We start from the raw sequence: 20032 nt of genomic DNA, 5'->3' as shown, positions 1-20032 counted from the left end.
TTACTCTGGGAAATCTTCATTGATTAACCTACTGTGATCTAGATTACTCCTTTTCCATTATGCAGTGATTCTTCCACAACAAGAATTCTTCTGGAATTATTTTACTTTACTGAGAAAATTGAGACCACATAAATGGAATTCTCCTAACTGACATACTTCATTTCTCAAAATTTATTTACATCATAACTTATTTTCACTTTCTTCCCTACTTTAGGGAAAGATATCCCAAGTCCTTACAAAGGTTAATCCATATATTTCTGTATATTTGATTATAATTTTTTTTGCCTTTGGCAAAACACTGTTTCAACAATAATCACTTTCTTATCATTCATTTCTCCCTCTCCATCTGGGCTTGTTCTTTTCTGCCCAGAAATATCAGAAACTAAAAAACTTTTACTAAACACAAGATACTAGGGGTCATGAAAAATTTTAATATGATATAAGTGCTTTTCTTAGGGAAATATCAAAAGTTAGCTGATGTAGGGAAATAATATAGTAATCACCTGCTTTCTATAGACTTTTCCTTAAGTATTTACCTGGGGGAGGTCATCTTAACTATAAAAAGAATTAAATCATTTCTTAATCATAAATTGAGAATTCCCAAATAGCTATAGAAGAATAGATAAAAGATTAAACAATACTTGAGATTTTTGTTTTATTTTGTTTTTTTAGTTATTTAGCTAGTATGTATGTCCAGGGTATATACACTGCAAAGAGATGGAGTCATTTGAAGCTATGAGTTCTTCAGGGTTTAGATTTTATCTTATATAGCATCTCAACTAGAAAAATACATCACGATTATTAATCAGGAAATCACAAAACTTCAGCAGAGATTCCCAGAATAAATCAGTGAAGAGAAGATATAAGTAGCTCTGTAACATCTGGAGGAGTACATTGCCTCCTCAAGAGTATGTTCCATATATGCATCCCTTCATGAATATTGTTTTCCTGTTCACAATGTAGTAAAATTTGTATGTGTGTAATCTTGTACTATAAAGTATTGAGGGGGAGGAAAGGAATCTCTCTTTTCATTTAGATTGTTATGCTGTTTAATTAAATATTTTACTTTAAATCGTCTTGGAACAGAAACTCATTGTGATTCCTTATGATTCAAGTGTGTTTCTTGGAAACAACATGTGATTGAATTCTGATTTCTAGGTTTTTTCCCCGCATTTTTTGGGTGAATTGATCCCCATTTGCTTTAATCATATGATTGTAAATTGTTTTTTTCCCTGAATCATAACAATAATTTAGTGTTGTTTAGTTATTTTTCAGTTGTGTCTGACTTTTCATGATCTATTTTGGAGTTTTCATAACAACCATATTAGAGTGGTTTGCCATTTCCTTCTCCAGCTCACTTAGCAAATGAGCAAACTGAGATAAATATGATTATGTGACTTGCCTACTATTACATAGCAACTACGATTCTGATTCTGAAGTCATATTTGTATTTGTGTCTTCCTGACTCCAAAATCCCTGAATCATGTGTCCTCTCTTGTCTCTCTTCTCTTCAAAAATCAATTACAGATTAGAGAAAGTAAAGTATCTTATTAACAGTAATTAATACTGCATAGTTATACTAGTCTGTTCTTATTTTCTTGCCTAGATTCTCTTTACCAAGCCAGATTCTAGCCCCAAACTCTGGTACATTTTACCATTTCCTTTATCCCCCTTTTTATACTTTTTTATACTTTTTACAAATGTAAATATATACATTTATATATAGACAGTTTAGTGTCTTCAGATTCTATCCCCATAAAGAAAGATGAAAAAGTGTGTTTCTATCCTCAGTCTTGAGCATAAATATTTTCTGTATTTTATATATAAATAAATCCATTTGCATACTTAATATCTTAATAACTTGAATGTTTACCACTCAGGTTTCATGAACTGGAGAGTAAAAGTTTTCCAAGAGAAGTATGAACTTTATAAATAGTGCTTTACACAATCCTTTCAGCACAATTCTTCACATAACCCTCATATTACAGAAATATCCTGACAAAAAGGATACAGATTATTGCAAATTTTTATCACTACATTTCATGTGTACATGAGCTATGAGTGAGGCAATACAGTATAATATATAGAATGCTGAACTTGAACTAAAGTAAATCTAGTTTCAAATCTCAAATCAGATACTACCTATGATTTTATGGATAAGCCTGGTACTAGTTTAAAAAAAAATGGAAAAGATCATTAGTAGAAGAGATCAGCTAAAGGAATATCCAGAAATGATGAACCATAGCAATAGAGTATTTTTTAAAAAACAACAATTTCTCAGTAAACTTCAAAATAATCTAAAAAATTCCACATTTCATATTATATCATAATGAACTTTGGGGGAAAGCATGATATAAATACAAAATATTATATCATAAACAAGGAAAGCCCAGTGTGAGATAATGCATGGAAGAGTGACTTAGAAGCCAGAAAGACTATTTAGAAGCCAGACCCAGATTTACTTCTACTATATTACGATTACCTAACATGCTGGCTGTGTGACACTATAACACTGGCAGTGTTATAGGCTAACAGTGTCCAATACACTCTCCATGGGTCATATGCAGCCTCTAATATTCTTGAGCTTAGCCCACACCAAATTAAAACATTATTGAGAAATACTAAAATAAATAGAAATATAAAGTATGCTTATTATTATTTGTAGTTTTCACTTCTTACAATCACTGGTTATCAACACACATTTATTAATAGTCTACTTTATGTCAAGTGATGTGTGAAACACCAAGGATACATAGAAAGAAAAAAAAATCCCTGATCTTACAAAATTCAGAGTATGATAGAAGAGATAACACAAAAATAGCTATATAAAAACTAACTAGTGTTTTGTTTAGTCATTTTTCAGTTCTATTTGATTTTTCATGATCCTTTTTGGAGTTTTCTTGGCAAATAAACTGGAGTGGCTTAATATTTATTTCTCCAGCTTATTTCACAAATGAACAAACTGAGGTTAATATGACTAAATGACTTGTCTAGGGCTACACAGCAAGTAAGCTTCCAAAGCCAGATTTGTACTTGTGACCTTCTGATTCCAAGTATGTTGCTTTATCTGCTACACCACATAGCTACAACAAAGAATTTGTAGACAGGAAAATTGAAGATAATCAACAGAAAGAAGGCACTAGCATTAAAAAAAAGTGGTTCAGAAAAGGTAAGTGTAAAATGGTGGGTTTTAGGTGGCACTTAAAGGAAAGCAGGAAATGAAGACCATAAACATGAAAAGGGAGAGAATTCCAAATATGGAAAACAACCACTGAAAACTTCTAAAATTGGAAAATGAAGTATCTTCTGTGAATAACAGCAAAAAGAACAATGTGATTGGATAGCACATTATCTTGGAGGTTGGGAAGTAAGGTATAAGAAGACTGGAAATATATGAATTTGGATATGAAGGTCATTAAATGCCAAAGAGAGAACTTTTTGTTTGGTCCGGAGTAACCAAAAGCCACTAGACTTTATCAAAGAGAAGGATGACATCATCAGACCCATGTTTTAGGAAGATCAGTTTAATAACTGAGTGGAAAATGGATTGTACTGGGGAGCATGAACTAGAAGGTTATTTTCTTAGCTTGTCCATGAGGTGATGAGGGCCTGAATTAAGTTGATATAAACATCAAGAAGAAAATAGGTATATATGAGAGATTTTTAAAAAATAAAGTTTATAGGATTTGGCAATGGACTAGATAGAGAGACTAAAAATGAAGAATCAGTGATGACATCAAAATTTTGAGCCTGTATGACTGGAAGCATAGTATTGACTTTCACAGTGAAAGGAAAGTTAGAAAGAGGAGGGGCTTGAGGACAAGAATAATGAGTTCATTTTTAGACATTTGTAGTTTAAGATATCAATGGGACAAAGAGTTTAAGATAGTCAATAAATTATTGGAGATATGACCCTTTAGCTTAGAAGAAAAGTTAGGGATAAATTTGAGGATCATCAGCATAGAGATGATAATTGAATCCATGGGAGCTGATGAGATCAATAAATGAAATATGTGTATATGGAGAGAGGGAGAGAGAGAGCAACAAAGACACACACAGAGAGAAAGAGAGGTAGAGACAGAGACAGATAGAATCAGAGGCAGAAACGGGGTGAGAGAGAGGGAAATGAAGAGGGAGATGGAGAATAGGAGACACACAGAGAGAGAAACAGAAAAAGAGACAGAGACAGCGAGACAAAGAGAGACAGTGAAAGAAGGAAAGGAAGAGGGAGAGAGGAAAAGAGAGAGAAAGACAGACAGATAGACAGACAGAGACAGTGAGGGGGAGGGAAAAGGAGAGGGAGAAGGAGAGAAAGAGGGAAATGGAGAGGGAGAGGCATAAATAGAAAGAGAGAGGGAGAGGGAGTGAGAGAGAGAAAGAGAAACAGAGAGAGAGAGAGAGAGAGAGAGAGAGAAAGAGAGAGTCAGAGAGAGACACAGAGACGGAGAGAGAGAAATGATCCAGGACAGAGGCTTATATAACACCCACAACCTAGACAAAAATTCAACAAAGAGTCTGGTTTCCTTCAAGACTTCATTCAAGCTCTATTTCCTTATATGAAGCTTTCTGTAATTTACACAAGCTACTTCCCAAAGCCTTATTGTATCTGTTGTGTATACAGAATCACTCAGTTCCTAAGATTTCAAACAAGCTATATTTTTGCTAAAAATATTTCAATATCCTCAGGTAAAAGCAATTTTTAAAGCAGTTAAAAGATGATCCAAGAATATAAACACAAATAAAGGCCATGGATAAAGAAGTTAAAATCAGTCAATAAGAGATTTCCTGAGGTCTCAGAAGTTCCCTGACAAAGGGACTTAAAATTATTTTTAGAATGTTCTTGCCTAAAGGACCATAATTATATTTTAGATGCATTCATCTGGGGGCAGGAGAGAAGTTAAAGTTAACCCAAATGAGTCTGCATCATAATTGCCTTGCCCACAACAGTCTCAGATGGAATTTTGGAAATATAAGGGGTTGACTTAAGATTCCTTTCCATCTAATTCCATCAGAATCCTGGCCCAGAACAGTACCATGCTTAATTAACACATAGATAAATTGATTTGCAATCATATTTCCTCAAAATCACAGGGGGGGGGGGGGGTTTGAGGCTACTTTTTTGGCAAAGTTAAAATTTAAAAGGCATCATTCCAGAATAGAGAGTTGAACTTTGCCTCAAGACATTGGTTTCAAAAAAAATATTCATAGCAGCTTTCTGCTTAGGGGGAAAAAATTGAAAATTGAGGGGAGGGGAATGGCTCAATAAACTGTGGTATGTGTTTGTGATGGCATATTACTGTTCTATGGGAAATGATGAGCAGGATGCTCTCAGAAAAAAATGACAATCTGGAAAGTCCTCCATGAACTTAAAAAAAAAAAAAGTTAAATGTACTGTGTACAATGTAATTGCAATGTTCTGGAATAACCATTGCTATTTTCAGTAGTACCATTATCCATGACTACTCTGAAAGACTTATGATGAAAAATCCTATCCATACCCACAGAAGGAACTGATTGTGTTTAAAAACAGATTGTAACATTCTCTCTCCCTCTCTCTTTTTAGCTTAATTTTTCTTGAGGGTTTTTATTTTGATGGGGGTGAGAGATTTATGTTTTCTTTCACAACTTGACTGTTATGGAAATGTTTTTCCATAACTTCACATGTGATTTCTTAGTTGTAGGTGGTGATAAGGGAGAGAACCCAGAACTTAAAAACAAATGTAAAAAAATATATGTTGAATGTAATTGGGGTGGGGAGGAGATATTAAACAAATAAAACAAATTTTGAAAAAGCTAAATTGGCCAAATGGGAAAAGAATTATAAAAGTTCACTGAGAAAAATAATTAATTAAAAAGTAGGACAGAGCAAATATAAGCTAATGACTGTATGAAAAATTAAAATATAATATGATTCCCTAATTGATAAATGGTCAAAGGATATGAACAATTTTCAGATGATGAAATTAAGGCCATTTGTAATCATGTGAAAAAATGCTCTAAATCACTATTATTTAGAGAAATGCAAATAAGAACTACTCTGAGGTACCATCTCTGAGATTTGTTAGGATAACAATAAAAGCTAATGAAGAATGTTGGGAGGGATATGTAAAAACTGGGACATTAATATATTACTGGTGGAGTTGTGAACTGATCCAATCATTACAGAGAGTAACATGGAACTATGTCCAAAGGGCTATCAAACTATGCACATAAATGTCCATTTGATCCAGCAGTATCTCTACTAAGCCTGTATCCCAAAAAGATCATAAAAAAGAGAAAAGAACTCACATGTACAAAAATGTTTGTAGCAGCCCTTTTTGTAGTGGCACAGAACTAGAAACTAAGTGGAAATCCATCAGTTGGGGAATGTCTGAATAAGTTATAGTATATGAATGTTAGGGAATATTATTGTTCTATAGGAAATGATCAGCAGGTTGATTTCAGAGACGGCTGAAAAGACTTAGATGAACTGATGCTGAGTGAAGTGAGTAGAACCAACAGAACACTGTACACAGCAATAACACAATTATATGACAATCAATTCTGATGAATGTGGTTCTTTTCAACAGTAAGGTGATTCAGGATACTTCCAATGGTCTTGCGATGAGGAGAGCCATCTTTACCCAGAAAGAGATTTGTGGGGACTGAGTGTGGAGCACAACATAGTATTTTCACTTTTTATTGTTGTTGTTGCTTGCTTGCATTTTGTTTTCTTTCTCATCTTTTTTTTTTTTCTTTTTGATCTGATTTTTCTATGTAGCATGACAATTGTTAAAATATTTATAGGAGAGTTGCACATGTTAATATATATTAGATTACTTGTTTTCTAGGGGAAAGGGTGGGAGGAAGGGATGGAGAAAAAATGGAAACACAAGAGTTTACAAGGGTGAATGTGGAAAACTATCAATTCATGTGTTTTGAAAATAAAAAGTTTTATATAAAAAAAAATTTTTCAAAATCATATTAAAGTGGGCCAAGATGGCAGAGATGACAAATGCTTCATTCTGAACTCTGTTCAACACTCACTACTGATTACCAAATTCAGCCTCTGAAATAGTGCTTGACTGGTATAATTATAAATATTGGGAAAACAACAAATTCCCAGCAGAAGATTATCTGGAAGATCACCAGGAAAGGTCAGAGGCTGGTGCAGACAGGAAGGCAGAACACAAAGGCTAATTCAAGCTGAGCTTGAGGGCAGGGGCTGTCTCGGGGGGTTGGAGGAGGGAAGGAAATTTGCAGGAGGACTCTACCACATCTTGGATGCTCTGCTTTGGTTGCAAAGATGTAGATCAGCAGAGAAGCTACATGCACCCAGCACCCAGAGTGACTCAGCATGATCACAGCGCAGTTGTGCAGCCACATTCCACAGCATCGGGCTCTGCCCAAGGCAGTCACACTTGCACAGAAGGGTCGTTCTTCACAGCCCATTTCCAGAACAACTATTGTTCATCTGTCCCTCTTCTGTAAAGGAAGCTGAGACCCTTCTTCCCCTAAAGGCAGACTCCAAGGGCTTTTTAAAAAATGAATAAAAAAGCAAAGCGAACTCTAACTATAGATAGCTTCTATACATAAAGAGAGCACATTTCCAAACCTGAGGAGACTAATAACAGAAAGTCTCCAGACAAAACCCCAAAAGGGGATATAACCTGGTTGCCATCACAAAAGGCTCTCCTAGAAGAAATTATAAACAATCTTAAATGAGAGCTAGAAGAAAAATGGAAAAAGGAAAGAGAAGTTCTGCAAGAGAGTATGGAAAAGGCATATAACTCATTAAAAGAAAGATTTGATAAAATGGAAAAAGAAAACAACTTCCTGAAATGTGCATTGGAAAAGGTAAAGAACGCCCAGTGAAAAAGAATTTGTGAATAGGAAAAGATAAAGAACTCCCAGGAAAGTAGCATTTATGAATTGGAAAAAGAAAATAACTCATTAAAAAATTAGTGAAATGGGAAAAAATTCCATAGAGCAAAATAACTCATTTAAAAACTAAATTGGGCATATACAAAAAAAGAAGTAAAAAAAGGTTAATGAAGAAAATAACTCATTAAAAATCAGAACCGAACAAATGGAAATGAATGATTCATTGAGACATCAAGAATCAGTCAATCAAAACAAAAAAAAAATTAAATTGGAAAAAAATGTTAAATATCTACTTGGAAAAACAACAGACCTGGAAAATAAATCTAGGAGAGATACTCTGAGGATTATTGGATTTCCTGGAAATTATGATGAAAAAAGAGCCTAGAAACTATTTTACAAGAAATAATCAAAGAGAACTGTCCAGATGTAATAGAATCAAAAGGTAAAATAGGCATTGAAAGAATTCATCAAGCACCTTCTGAAAGAGACCCCAAAATAAAAACTCCAAGGAATAGCATGGCTAAATCTCAGAACTATCAGACTAAGGAAAATTTTTACAAGCAGCTAGGAAAAAAAACAATTCGGATACTGAGGAGCCACAATAAGAATCACTCAGGATCTAGCAGCTTCCATATTAAAGGATTGAAGGGCCTGGAATATGATATTCCAAAAGGCAGAAAAACTTGAAATGCAGCCAAGAATAAACTACCCAGCTAAGTTGAGCATTTTCTTCCAGGGAAGAAGATGGACATTCAATTTAAACAGATGAATTCCATTTACTCTTATTGAAAAACCCAAAGCTAAACGAACACCTTGACTTCCAAAAATAGGATGCAAGTATAAAAAGATAAAAAGAACTCTTGAGAACTGTATTTCTGTTACGGACATACATAAAGGTGTATAATTTGGTTTACTGTTATAATATTAAAAAAGGGAATTAGAAGTGGAAAGGGGATGCATCAAAAAATGGGAAAAGTGGAGGTAAAAAGAGGGAAATTACATCTCATGAAGAGGCAAAGGAAATCTACCATGTCTGAAGGAATTAAGGGAGGGGGAGGAATATTGTGGTTAATCTTACTTTCATCAGATTTGCCTCAAAGAGAAAATATTAGACATATGTGGTTTACAGAGAAACTTCTCTCACTTCATTAAAAAGTGGGAAAGGAAAAGGGAAAAGGAAAAGAGTAGACTAAATAGAAGGGAATACAGAAAAAATAAGGGAAAGGTATAAGAAAGGGGGAGGGACTCAAAAGGAGTGAGAGGGATTCTAAAGAAGGAGAGCTACATGAGGCAAGTGATGCCCATAAGTTTAATATTGGAAAGGGGGGCGGGGGGGGGGGGGAGAGGAGAAAGAAAAAAAAAAGTATAATTTGGGGATAATAAGATGGCAGGAAATACAGAATTAGTAGTCGTAGCTGTAAATGTGAATGAGATAAACTCTCCCATAAAGCAGAGGTGGATAGCAGACTAGATCAAAACCCAGAATCCTACAATATATTGTTTACATGAAACACATTTAAAGCAGGGAGATATATACAGAGTAAAGGTAAAAATTTTATTTTTTCTGCTGGAGCAGAATCTTTCATGCTTCAGGTGAAGTCAAAAAAACAGGGGTAGCCATCTCAGATCAAGCAAAAGCAAAAATTGATCTAATTGAAAGAGATAAGGAAGGAAACTACTAAAGGGTAGCATAGACAGTCAAGCAATATCTTCAACAAGTGATGAAGCACTACTGTGGTATATGCACCAAGTGGTATAGAATCAAAATTTCTAAAGGAAAAGTTGAGAGAGTTGACAGAAAAAATAGACTAATAGTGGGAGATCTCAAACTTGCACTACTATTAAAATAGGTAATGAGGAAACCAAATTATCGCTCTTTGCAGATGATATGATGGTATACTTAGAGAACCCCAGAGATTCTACTAAAAAGCTATTAGAAATAATCCACAACTTTAGCAATATTGCAGGATACAAAATAAATCCATGTAAATCATTAACATTCATATATATCACTAACAAAATCCAACACCTAGAGATACAAAGAGAAATTCCATTTAAATTAACTGCTTATAGTATAAAATATTGGGGAATTTATCTGCCAAGGGAAAGTCAGGAATAATATGAGCAAAATTACAAAACACTTTGATACAAATAAAGTCATATGGAACTAATTGGAAAAATATTAAGTGCTCTTGGGTAGGTCGATCAAATATAATGAAGATAGCAATACTCCCCAAACTAATCTATTTACTTAGTGCTATACCAATCAGACTCCCAAAAAACTATATCAATGACCTAGAAAAAATAACAACAAAATTCATATGGAAGAACAAAAAGGTCAAGACTTCAAGGGAACTAATGTGAAAAAAAATTAAATGAAGTTGGCCTAGCTGTACCAGATTTAAAACTATATTATAAAGCAATGGTCATCAAAACCATTTGGTATTGGCTAAGAAATAGACTAGTTGATCAGTGGAATAGGTTAGGTTCACAGGACAAAATAGTCAATAACTATAATAATCTAGTGTTTGACAACCCCAAAGACCCCAGCTTTTGGGAAAAGAATTTACTGTTTGACAAAAACTCCTGGGAAAATTGGAAATTAGTATGGCAGAAACTAGGCATTGACCCACACCTAACACCATACACCAAGATAATGTCAAAATAGGTTCATGATCTAGGTATAAAGAATGAAATTATAAATAAATTAGAAGAACTTAGGATAGTTTACCTCTTAGACCTGTGGAAGAGGAAAGAATTTGTGACCAAAGAACTAGAGATCATTATTAATCACAAAATAGAAAATTTTGATTATATCAAATTAAAAAGCTTTTGTACAAACAAAAGTGATACAGACAAGATTAAAAGGGAAGCAATAAACTGGGAAAACATTTTTACATTCAAAAATTCTGATAAAGGCCTCATGTGCAAAATATATAGAGAACTGACTCTAATTTATAAGAAATCAGGCCCATTCTCCAATTGATAAATGGTCAAAGGATATGAACAGACAATCTTCAGATGAAGAAATTGAAACTATTTCTAGCCATATGAAAAGATGCTCCAAATTATTATTAATCAGAAAAATGCAGATACCTCTGCAAGGTAAGATAACTCTGAGATACCACTCCAGACCTCTCAGATTTGCTAGTATGACAGGAAAAGATAATGATGAATGTTGGAAGGGATGTGGAAAACTGGGATACTGATACATTGTTGGTGGAATTGTGAATGCATCCAACCATTCTGGAGAGCAATTTGGAACTATGCTCAAAAAGTCACCCTTTTATCCAGCAGTGTTACTACTGCCCTTATATCCCAAAGAAATCTTAAAGAAGGGAAAGGGATCTGTATATGCAAAAATGTTTGTGATAGCCCTCTTTGTAGTGACTAGTAGTGGAAACTGAGTGGATGTCAATCAATTGGAGAATGACTGAATAAGTTGTGGTATATGAATGTTAGAAATGACCAGTAAGTAGGATGATTTCAGAAAAGCCTGGAAAACTTACATGAACTGATGCTGAGTGAAATGAGCAGAACAAGATCATTAAACACTTCAACAACAATACTATATGACAATCAATTACGATGGACATGGCCCTTTTCAACAATGAGATGAACCAAATTAGTTCCATTTGTTGAATAATGAGGAGAACTAGCTACTCCCAGTGAAAGAACTATGGAAAATAAGTGTGAACCAATACATAGCATTTCCACTCCTTCTGTTTTTGTCTGCTTGCATTTTTGATTTCCTTCTTAGGGTTGTTTTACCTTATTTCTAAGTCTGATTTTTCTTGTGCAGCAAAATAACTGTATGGATATGTATACATATATTATGTTTAACATATACTTTAACATATTTAACACGTATTGGTCTATCTGCCATCTAGTGGAAGGGGTGGGGGGTAAGGAGTGGAAAAGTTGGAACTGAAGGCTTTGCAAGCATCAATGCTGAAAAATTACCCATGCTTATATTTTATAAATAAAAAGCTATAATAATAAATGAACAAATAAACAAACAAACAAATAAATAAATAAAAACCATATTAAAGTGGTAGAGAAAAAATAAGGGAAAAATGAAAGAAAAAAGAAAATTATGAAACAAGAATTAACAGTTTGATTAAAAAGGCATAAAATATAATAAAGAAAATGAAGTCCCTAAGGAAAAAAAGTCACCACAACCAGATGGACTCACAAATGAATTCTATGAAATATTTAAAGTGAACTATTTGGGGGGAAATGTAAACAAAGAGTTTTAATAAATTCCTTTTATGACAAAATATGATTTTGATACCTAAAGCATATATAATAAAAACAAAGAAAAGAAAACTATGGAATAATTTTCCTAATGAACACTTATGCAAACAATAAATAAATAAATAAGTGAAATACTACCAAGGACATGGCAGCAATTATAGTAAAATTTTCATATACTATTACCATGTGGAATTTAAACCAATAATGAAGGACTAGTTCAATATTAGTAAAACTATCAGCATAACTGACCACATAAATACCAACAAAAACCATATAATTATTTAAATAGATAAAGAAAAAGCCTTTTGACAAAATGCAAGCATATTCATATTAAGAACACTAAAAAGCACAAAAATCCAGTAATATCTGTTTAAAATCAAGAGCAATCCATATCTATAATAAAAGTAAACTTGAAGCTTTCCCAACAAGATTGAGTGAAGCAAAGATATCCATTATTACTATATTATTCAATATTTTACTAGAAATAGCAATAAGAAAAGAAGAAAAGGAATTAACAGGCAATGAAGAAACAAAATAATTGCTCATTGTAGATGAATAGATCATTTTTATCTACTTAAATACTTAAATAATTCTAGAGAATCACTGAAAAACCAATCTGAAACAATTAACAAATTCAGCAAAGATACTAAATAAATCTACAAAAATCATTAACTTTTCCATATACAAGACATAGGAACAAGAGATGGAAAACAAAATTCCATTTAAAGTAGCTGCAGACAGTTTCAGTGACTTTGTGATGAACAGAGTGAATTATACCCAGAGAGAGAACTGTGGGAACTGAGTGTGGATTACAACATAACATTCTCATTCCTTTTGTTGTTGTTCACTTTCATTTTGTTTTCTTATTCATTTTCTTTCCTTTTTGATCTGATTTTTTTGTGCAGCAAGATAATTGTATAATTGTATACATTTTAACATGTATAACATATATTGAATTGCTTGCCATCTAGGGGAGGGAGTAGAGGGATGGAGGAGAAAATTTGGAACACAAGACTATGCAAGGATCAATGCTGAAAAATTATCTATGCACATGTTTTGAAAATAAAAAAATCTTTGATTAAAATAAATAGATTTGAAAAAATAAAAAATAAATAAAATAACTGCAGACAATATAAAATATTTGGGAGTCTACCAATCAAGACAAATTCAGTGATTAAATGAATACAATTACAAAACACTTTTCACAGAACTAAAGACAAGTCTTAATAATAAAAAATGGCTGTTGGGTAGTCCACATCAACATGATAAATATGTCAATTCTACCTAACTTAATTTATTTATTGAGCCATTTCGAACTAGCAAAATTTACTTTATAGAGTGAGGAAATAAATAGCAGCAACGTCAAAGAAGGTCAAGAATATAAGTGGAATCATCCCCAAAATATAAGAAGGAAAATGACCTAGTAATTCTAGATTTCAAAGGATTTTACAAAGTACTAATAGTGTGGTGCATCAGTTGAATGGGGAAAGCACACAAAACATAGTAGTAAGAGACTAGTAATCTAGTCTTTGATAAATTCAAAGAGCCAGGATTTTGAGGTAAGAATTCAAATTCTGAGGGAAAAAATACCAGGAAAACTGAAAAGAAGTTTGGCACAAATCAGGTATAAACTAACATTCCACAACATATTTATAGTTACAGTCAAAATAGAGACATAATTTAGACATGGAAGGGGATATCAAAAGTAAATTAGAGAAGAATGTAAAATGTACCTGTCAGATCTATGGAGAGACCAAACAAAAGGTAGAAAGATTACAAGTAAAAGAGATAATTTTAATCACATGAAATTAAAAAGATTTTGCACAAACACACAAAATAATGCACCCAAACAGAAAAGAATAGGAAAATGGGGGGAAATGTTGCAGCTAATTTCTCCAGGAAAGGTTTAATTTATCAAATATATAGAAAACTAAGTGAAATTTATAAAAATGTCATCCATTCCTTAGTTAATAAATGGTCCAAGAATATGAACAACTACTATTCAGAAAAAAAGAAGTAAAAGCTGTCAATTGTCACATGAAGAAAAATTCTCTAAATCATTATGGATTAGACAAATATAAATTAAAACAATTCTGAGTTACCATCTCACACCTATGAGACAATGTTAGTTAATATAAACCTCCTCCCCACCAAAAAAAATAAGGAAAGTGACAAATACTGAAGGAGATACAGAAAATTTAGGACACTAATGGCAGTGTTGGAGGAATAGTGAAGTAGTCTAACCATTCTGGAGAACAACTTGGAATTATGCCAAAAGTGATATAAAACTATTTATACCTTTTGCCTCATAAATACCACTGCCAAATCTGTATCACAGAGATCAAAGAAAAGGGAAAATGATATATTTGTGCAAAAATATTTATAGCAGCTCTTTTTGTGGTGACAAAGAATTGGGAGTTGAGGAGAGATTGGATGAACATATTCAAGGTTATGAAAGATACATGTTGGAGCTCATATTAGGACAATGACTTGAATTTTTTATCTGAAAGATGAAGTGGGGCCATTATAAATATGACTTTGGTGATGTATTGTAAGTGATATTTAAATAAAATGAACCTGAGTTATGTGTGCAGGATAGATTGGAAGTGGGTGAGCATAGAGACAAGAAGATGAGTTTGGAAAACATACAGCAATATTTATAGAAAGTCCTAAGTGCCTAGGATAGGATGATGACAATGGGAGTGGAGCTGGTACAAATGCATTCCCAAGGTTGATATTTGTTTAGTTAAGATCTATGCTATATTAGAGGTATTGGGTATTATTTATTATTAAAGCTGAGTTTGCTATTTCCCATGCAAAAAGAAGAATTTTTATGAAAGATTAGTTAAAGAGAAGTAAAGCATGTAGGATAGAGAGGTTGCAAACTTCTATAATTGTTCTGGCAAGACTTTGGAGTCTTATATACATATCTGTGCACAACTTTTTTTCCCCTGAGGCAATTGGGGTTAAGTGTGTTGTCCAGGATCACACAGCTAGGAAGTGTTAAGTGTCTGAGACCAAATTTAAACTCAGGTCCTCCTGACTTCAGGGCTGGTGCTCTATCCACTGCACCACCTAGCTATCCCCTGTGCACCACTTTTTACAAAATATATTATCAAGTTAGAGAAAGAAGATGCAAGGATACCTAGAATATAGAAGGGCCATATGAAAATGGTTTGAAGGAACCTGGAACGTTTTGCTTAGACAGAAAATTCAGAATGAACATATTAGGTATCAAATATTTAAAGAGACATCACATTAAAGAGAATGTAAATTTTACATGTGTTGCCTCAGAGGGAAGAACTACTTCAGCAGAAGTGGGCTGAAAACTGCAAAGAGGCAACTTAGGTTGAACATAAATACTTCCTAATAATTAATGCTACACAAAATGGAATGGGTTGCCTTTAGGATTGGTTTCCTTATATAAAGGTCCTCAAAACAAAAGACCAGATGTATAATTGATTAGAATATTGATTCTAAGGATATATATATATATATATAGGTTCTATTTAGATATAGATAGATAGATGGATAGATATATGGATGGATGGATTACTTCTAACCTTTTAATTCAGTAAAAAGTACAAATCCAAACATGCTTCTGTAATGGGATAACATTTTCATTTACTAAAGACTTATAATAAGCACTATTGAACATCTCCTCATTAACACTACCTCCTCCTAATTGTATGTTCAAGATCTAGCAATACAAGGAAATCTTCATTCATACTTTTTATTTTCCTTGCTTCCTTTGGAATTCTAGACTTTTTATTCCTCTAAATGAATTGTGTTATTATTTTGTCTAGTCTTTGATATCTGGATTGATACAACATTAAATGTGTAAATTTTAAAAAGAAAAGAAAGCCATATGGGGTCATAAATGCCAAATTGACTGAACAACATATTAACCAATAACAAAGTATTGTCCTTTTTTTTTCTTAATATCTCTAACATTTAACTTTTCATTTCTATTCATACTGCCACCATGACTTTTGCATTATATTCTGAACTACAATCCTGTATCTAGTTCAGTATTCTCCTTGACAGAAATTTGACATTCTTGAAACTTCTCCCCTTATTTTATTTTTTTCCTATGAAACTGATTCCCATCTGATTCTATCACCTGTCCCCAATTGATTTTTCTTTTTTTTTTTCAATACTCCCCTTCACAAATGTACTGCTTTAACCAAATTGTTCTAATTACTGTCCAATGAACACAACTTATATATTTTTTTCAGTTTTATCTTTCAATGTTCACATTGTGCCTTTCTACCTAAAAATATGAAAGAATTCCTTCCTCTGCCACCTAATCAAAATTTATACATTCTTCAAAAACCCAACACAAATCCCTTTTAATGCCATCTTGGATCACCCAGTTCCCAACAATATGTCCTTACTTTCAATCTTTTGACATGTATTGTTTTTGTCCCTTATGTGACAAATTATTTTTGAACAGTATTCATAATTGTATTATTGTGTATATGTCTGATATCTCCAACTGAATAAATCATTGTTTGTGTTGGGTATTTTTTTTCTTTTCTGGATATGAACAATAACATTTTAGAATTTCTTTGTTTCAGGATAAATAAAAACTCATCTAATCCCTATGTTTTCTTTCCTTTGTCCTAGTTCTAAATTAAAATCAACTAAAAAAATTAATAGAGCCTCACCTTTTTTAGACCCTGAAATCATACACAGACAACTGATTTAAAAAGTATTAATCCTCTCCTCTGAAACACAACAAAGTGGACTAAAGACCTATGATGAACCAGTTGTAAATATGGCATAACCATATTTTAAATAAATTAAAATCATCCTCGGGAAATGTTTCAAGTTTATAATCCCACATAATCCATAGATTCATCTTTCTCCATGTATCAACTCAAGATTCTCCATACCTTAGATTGTAACAATATGGAAAATAAAGCCTTTTATTGAGTTGGATTAAATTAGTAATAAAGTTGTTTTTCTTCCAATGGCATTGATTGTCCTGTGAACTAAGTATAAGAAGAGCATGTTTATGACACATATTAATAACTTATATTTGTATGCAGCTTTATAATTTGTCATGGTCTTTTCATATATAGGATCTCATTTTGATCCTCATACTGAGTCTATAAAGAAGGTAAAAGGCTGTAGGGTTCTTCCAGCCAAGATGGCGGAGAGGAGGCACACACTGCATAAGCTCCGCGTTTTCTCTCAGAATTCATTTCATTATAAGCCTCTGAATTAATGCTTGACTGAAAAAAAAAACTCAGAAATAGTTACCAAGAGAAGTCATCCTTGAAATTCACTAGGAAAGGTCTATTTTTGGTTGAGGGCAGGGACAGATTTAGATCAGGTGCAGGCTGAGGGCAGGCAGCAGCAGCAAGAGTGTGGCAGGCAGCTCACAGCCAAGTAGACCAGAGAGGGGTGGGGTGTGATCTCAGCCATCTCTGCAGGGAGAGCTTTGCTACAGGACTAGATATTTTGCCCTGGCAGGAAGCCAGCAGACAAGCAGAAAAGCTAAAAACACAGGGGGTGAAGAATACAAACCCAAACAGCTGAAGTCTCTCAGGACCGGACATCCTCCCCCACAGTGTCTCAGCATGCTCTCAGAGTCTCAGAGTGCAGGCACAGCACAGCCATTGCTGTCCTGCTACTGCCTCACTGCTGCTCCCTGCAGTCTGTAGAGGAAGCTCAGTAACACCACCCAGCCCTTCCCCCCAAAAAAGCAGATTCCATTTGGGGTTTTTGTCTTTTTTTTCTTTCCTAGTTTGTCTTTGATTCTTCTCTGACAAAATGAGCAAAAAATTGAAAAGGACCTTAACCAATGACAGCTTCCATATGGATAGGGAGCAGACTCTAAATCCTGAGGAGACTAAAAACAGACTGTCTCCAGGTGAATCCCCAAAGGAGGAGATCATATGTTCCTCAGCACAGATAAATCTCACAGAAGAAATTAAAAAGGCTCTCACAAGAGAGCTAGAAGAAAAATGGGAAAAGGAGAGGGAGGCTTGGCAAGAGAGTCTGGAGAAGTCATCCCACTCATTTAAAGACAGAGTGGATAAAGAAATCAAATCATTGAAAAATAGAATTAATGAACTGGAAACAGAAAATAGCTCCCCAAAAAATAAAATTGGCAAAATGGAAAAAAAAAATTCCATAGAACAAAACAACTCAATTGGACAATTAGAAAAAGATGTAAAAAAGTGAGTGAAGAAAATACTTCTCTGAAAATCAGAATCAAACAAATGGAATTGAATGACTCGAGGAGACAACAAGAATCAGTCAAGCAAAACCAAAAAAATCAAACAATGGAGAAAAATGTGAAATACGTTCTTGGGAAAGCAACAGACCTGGAAAATAGGTCTAGGAGAGACAATCTGAGAATTATTGGACTCCCAGGAAAATATGATTAAAAAAAAAGAGCCTAGGCACTGTTTTCCAGGAACTTATCAAAGAGAACTGCCCAGAAGTCATAGAAACAGAGGGTAAAATAGACATTGAAAGAATTCATCAATCACCTACTGAAAGGGATCCTAAAATCAAAACACCAAGAAATGTAGTGGCCAAATACCAGAACCCTCAAACGAAGGAAAAAATACTGCTGGCTAGAAAAATCCAATTCAAATATAGAGGAGTCACAATAAGGATCACCCAGGATCTAGCAGCATCTACATTAAAAGATCAAAGGACCTGGATAGGATATTCCAAAAGACTAAGGAACTCGGTATCCAACCAAAAATAACTTACCCAGCCAGAATGAGCATCTTTTTGTTGGGAAAAAGATGGTCATTCAAGGAAATAAGTGAATTTCACCTATTTTTGATGAAAAAACCAGAACTTTAAAAAAAGTCTGATCTACAAATAAAGAACTCAAGAGAAACCTAAAAAGGTAAAAAGAAATCTTGGGAACTATATTTCTGCTATAAAGATGTAAAAAGAATACATGTATACCTTGTTCTAGAAACTAGAAGTGGAAAGAACATTGTACCAGAAAAAGGGTAAAGTGGGGTACTACAGCTCACGAAGAGGCAAAGGAAACCTATTATATCTGAGAGAAAGAATGGAGGGGGATGAATATAGTGGGTATCTTACTGCCATCATAATTGGCTTTAAGAGAAAAAATTTAGACATATTCAATTTATGGTGAAACTTCTCCTACCTCATTGAAAAGTGAGAAGGGAAAAGTGAAAAGGGAAGGAATAAGCTAAGCAGAAAGGAATACAGACACTGTGAGGGAAAGAAGTAAGATAGGGGGAAGAACTCTAAGGTGGGGGGGGAGGGATACTAAAAAGGGAGGGATGTGAGAAGCAAGTGGTGCTCACAAGTTTAATACTGGGAAGGGGACTAAGTGGGAAAGAAGGGAGAAAAGCATAAACAGGGGTTAACAAGATGGCAAGTAATACCGAATTGGTAATTTTAACCATAAATGTGAATGGGGTAAACTCCCCCATAAAGAGGAAGCAGTTAGCAGAATGGATGAAAAGCCAGAATCCTACAATATGTTGTTTACAGGAAACACACCTGAAGCAGGGAGATACATGCAGAGTAAAGGTAAAAGGTTGGAGCAGATTCTACTATGCTTCAGGTGAAGTAAAAAAAAAAAAAAAAACAGGGGTAGCCATCCTGATCTCAGATCAAGCAAAAACAAAAATTGATCTAATTAAAAGAGATAAGGAAAGACATTATATCTTGCTAAAGGATAGCATAGATAATGAAGCAATATCAATATTAAATATATATGCATCAAGTGGTGTAGCATCTAAATTCTTAAAAGAGAAATTAAGAAAGCTGCAAGAAGAAATAGACAGGAAAACTATAATAGTGAGAGATCTCAACTTTGCACTCTCAGAATTAGATGAATCAAAACACAAAATAAATAAGAAAGAAGTCAAAGAGGTAAATAGAATACTAGAAAAGTTAGATA

Source organism: Sarcophilus harrisii, chromosome 5 (assembly GCF_902635505.1).
Source record: "Sarcophilus harrisii chromosome 5, mSarHar1.11, whole genome shotgun sequence".
Classification (NCBI taxonomy): Eukaryota; Metazoa; Chordata; class Mammalia; order Dasyuromorphia; family Dasyuridae; genus Sarcophilus; species Sarcophilus harrisii.
This window is presented reverse-complemented; position numbering follows the sequence as displayed.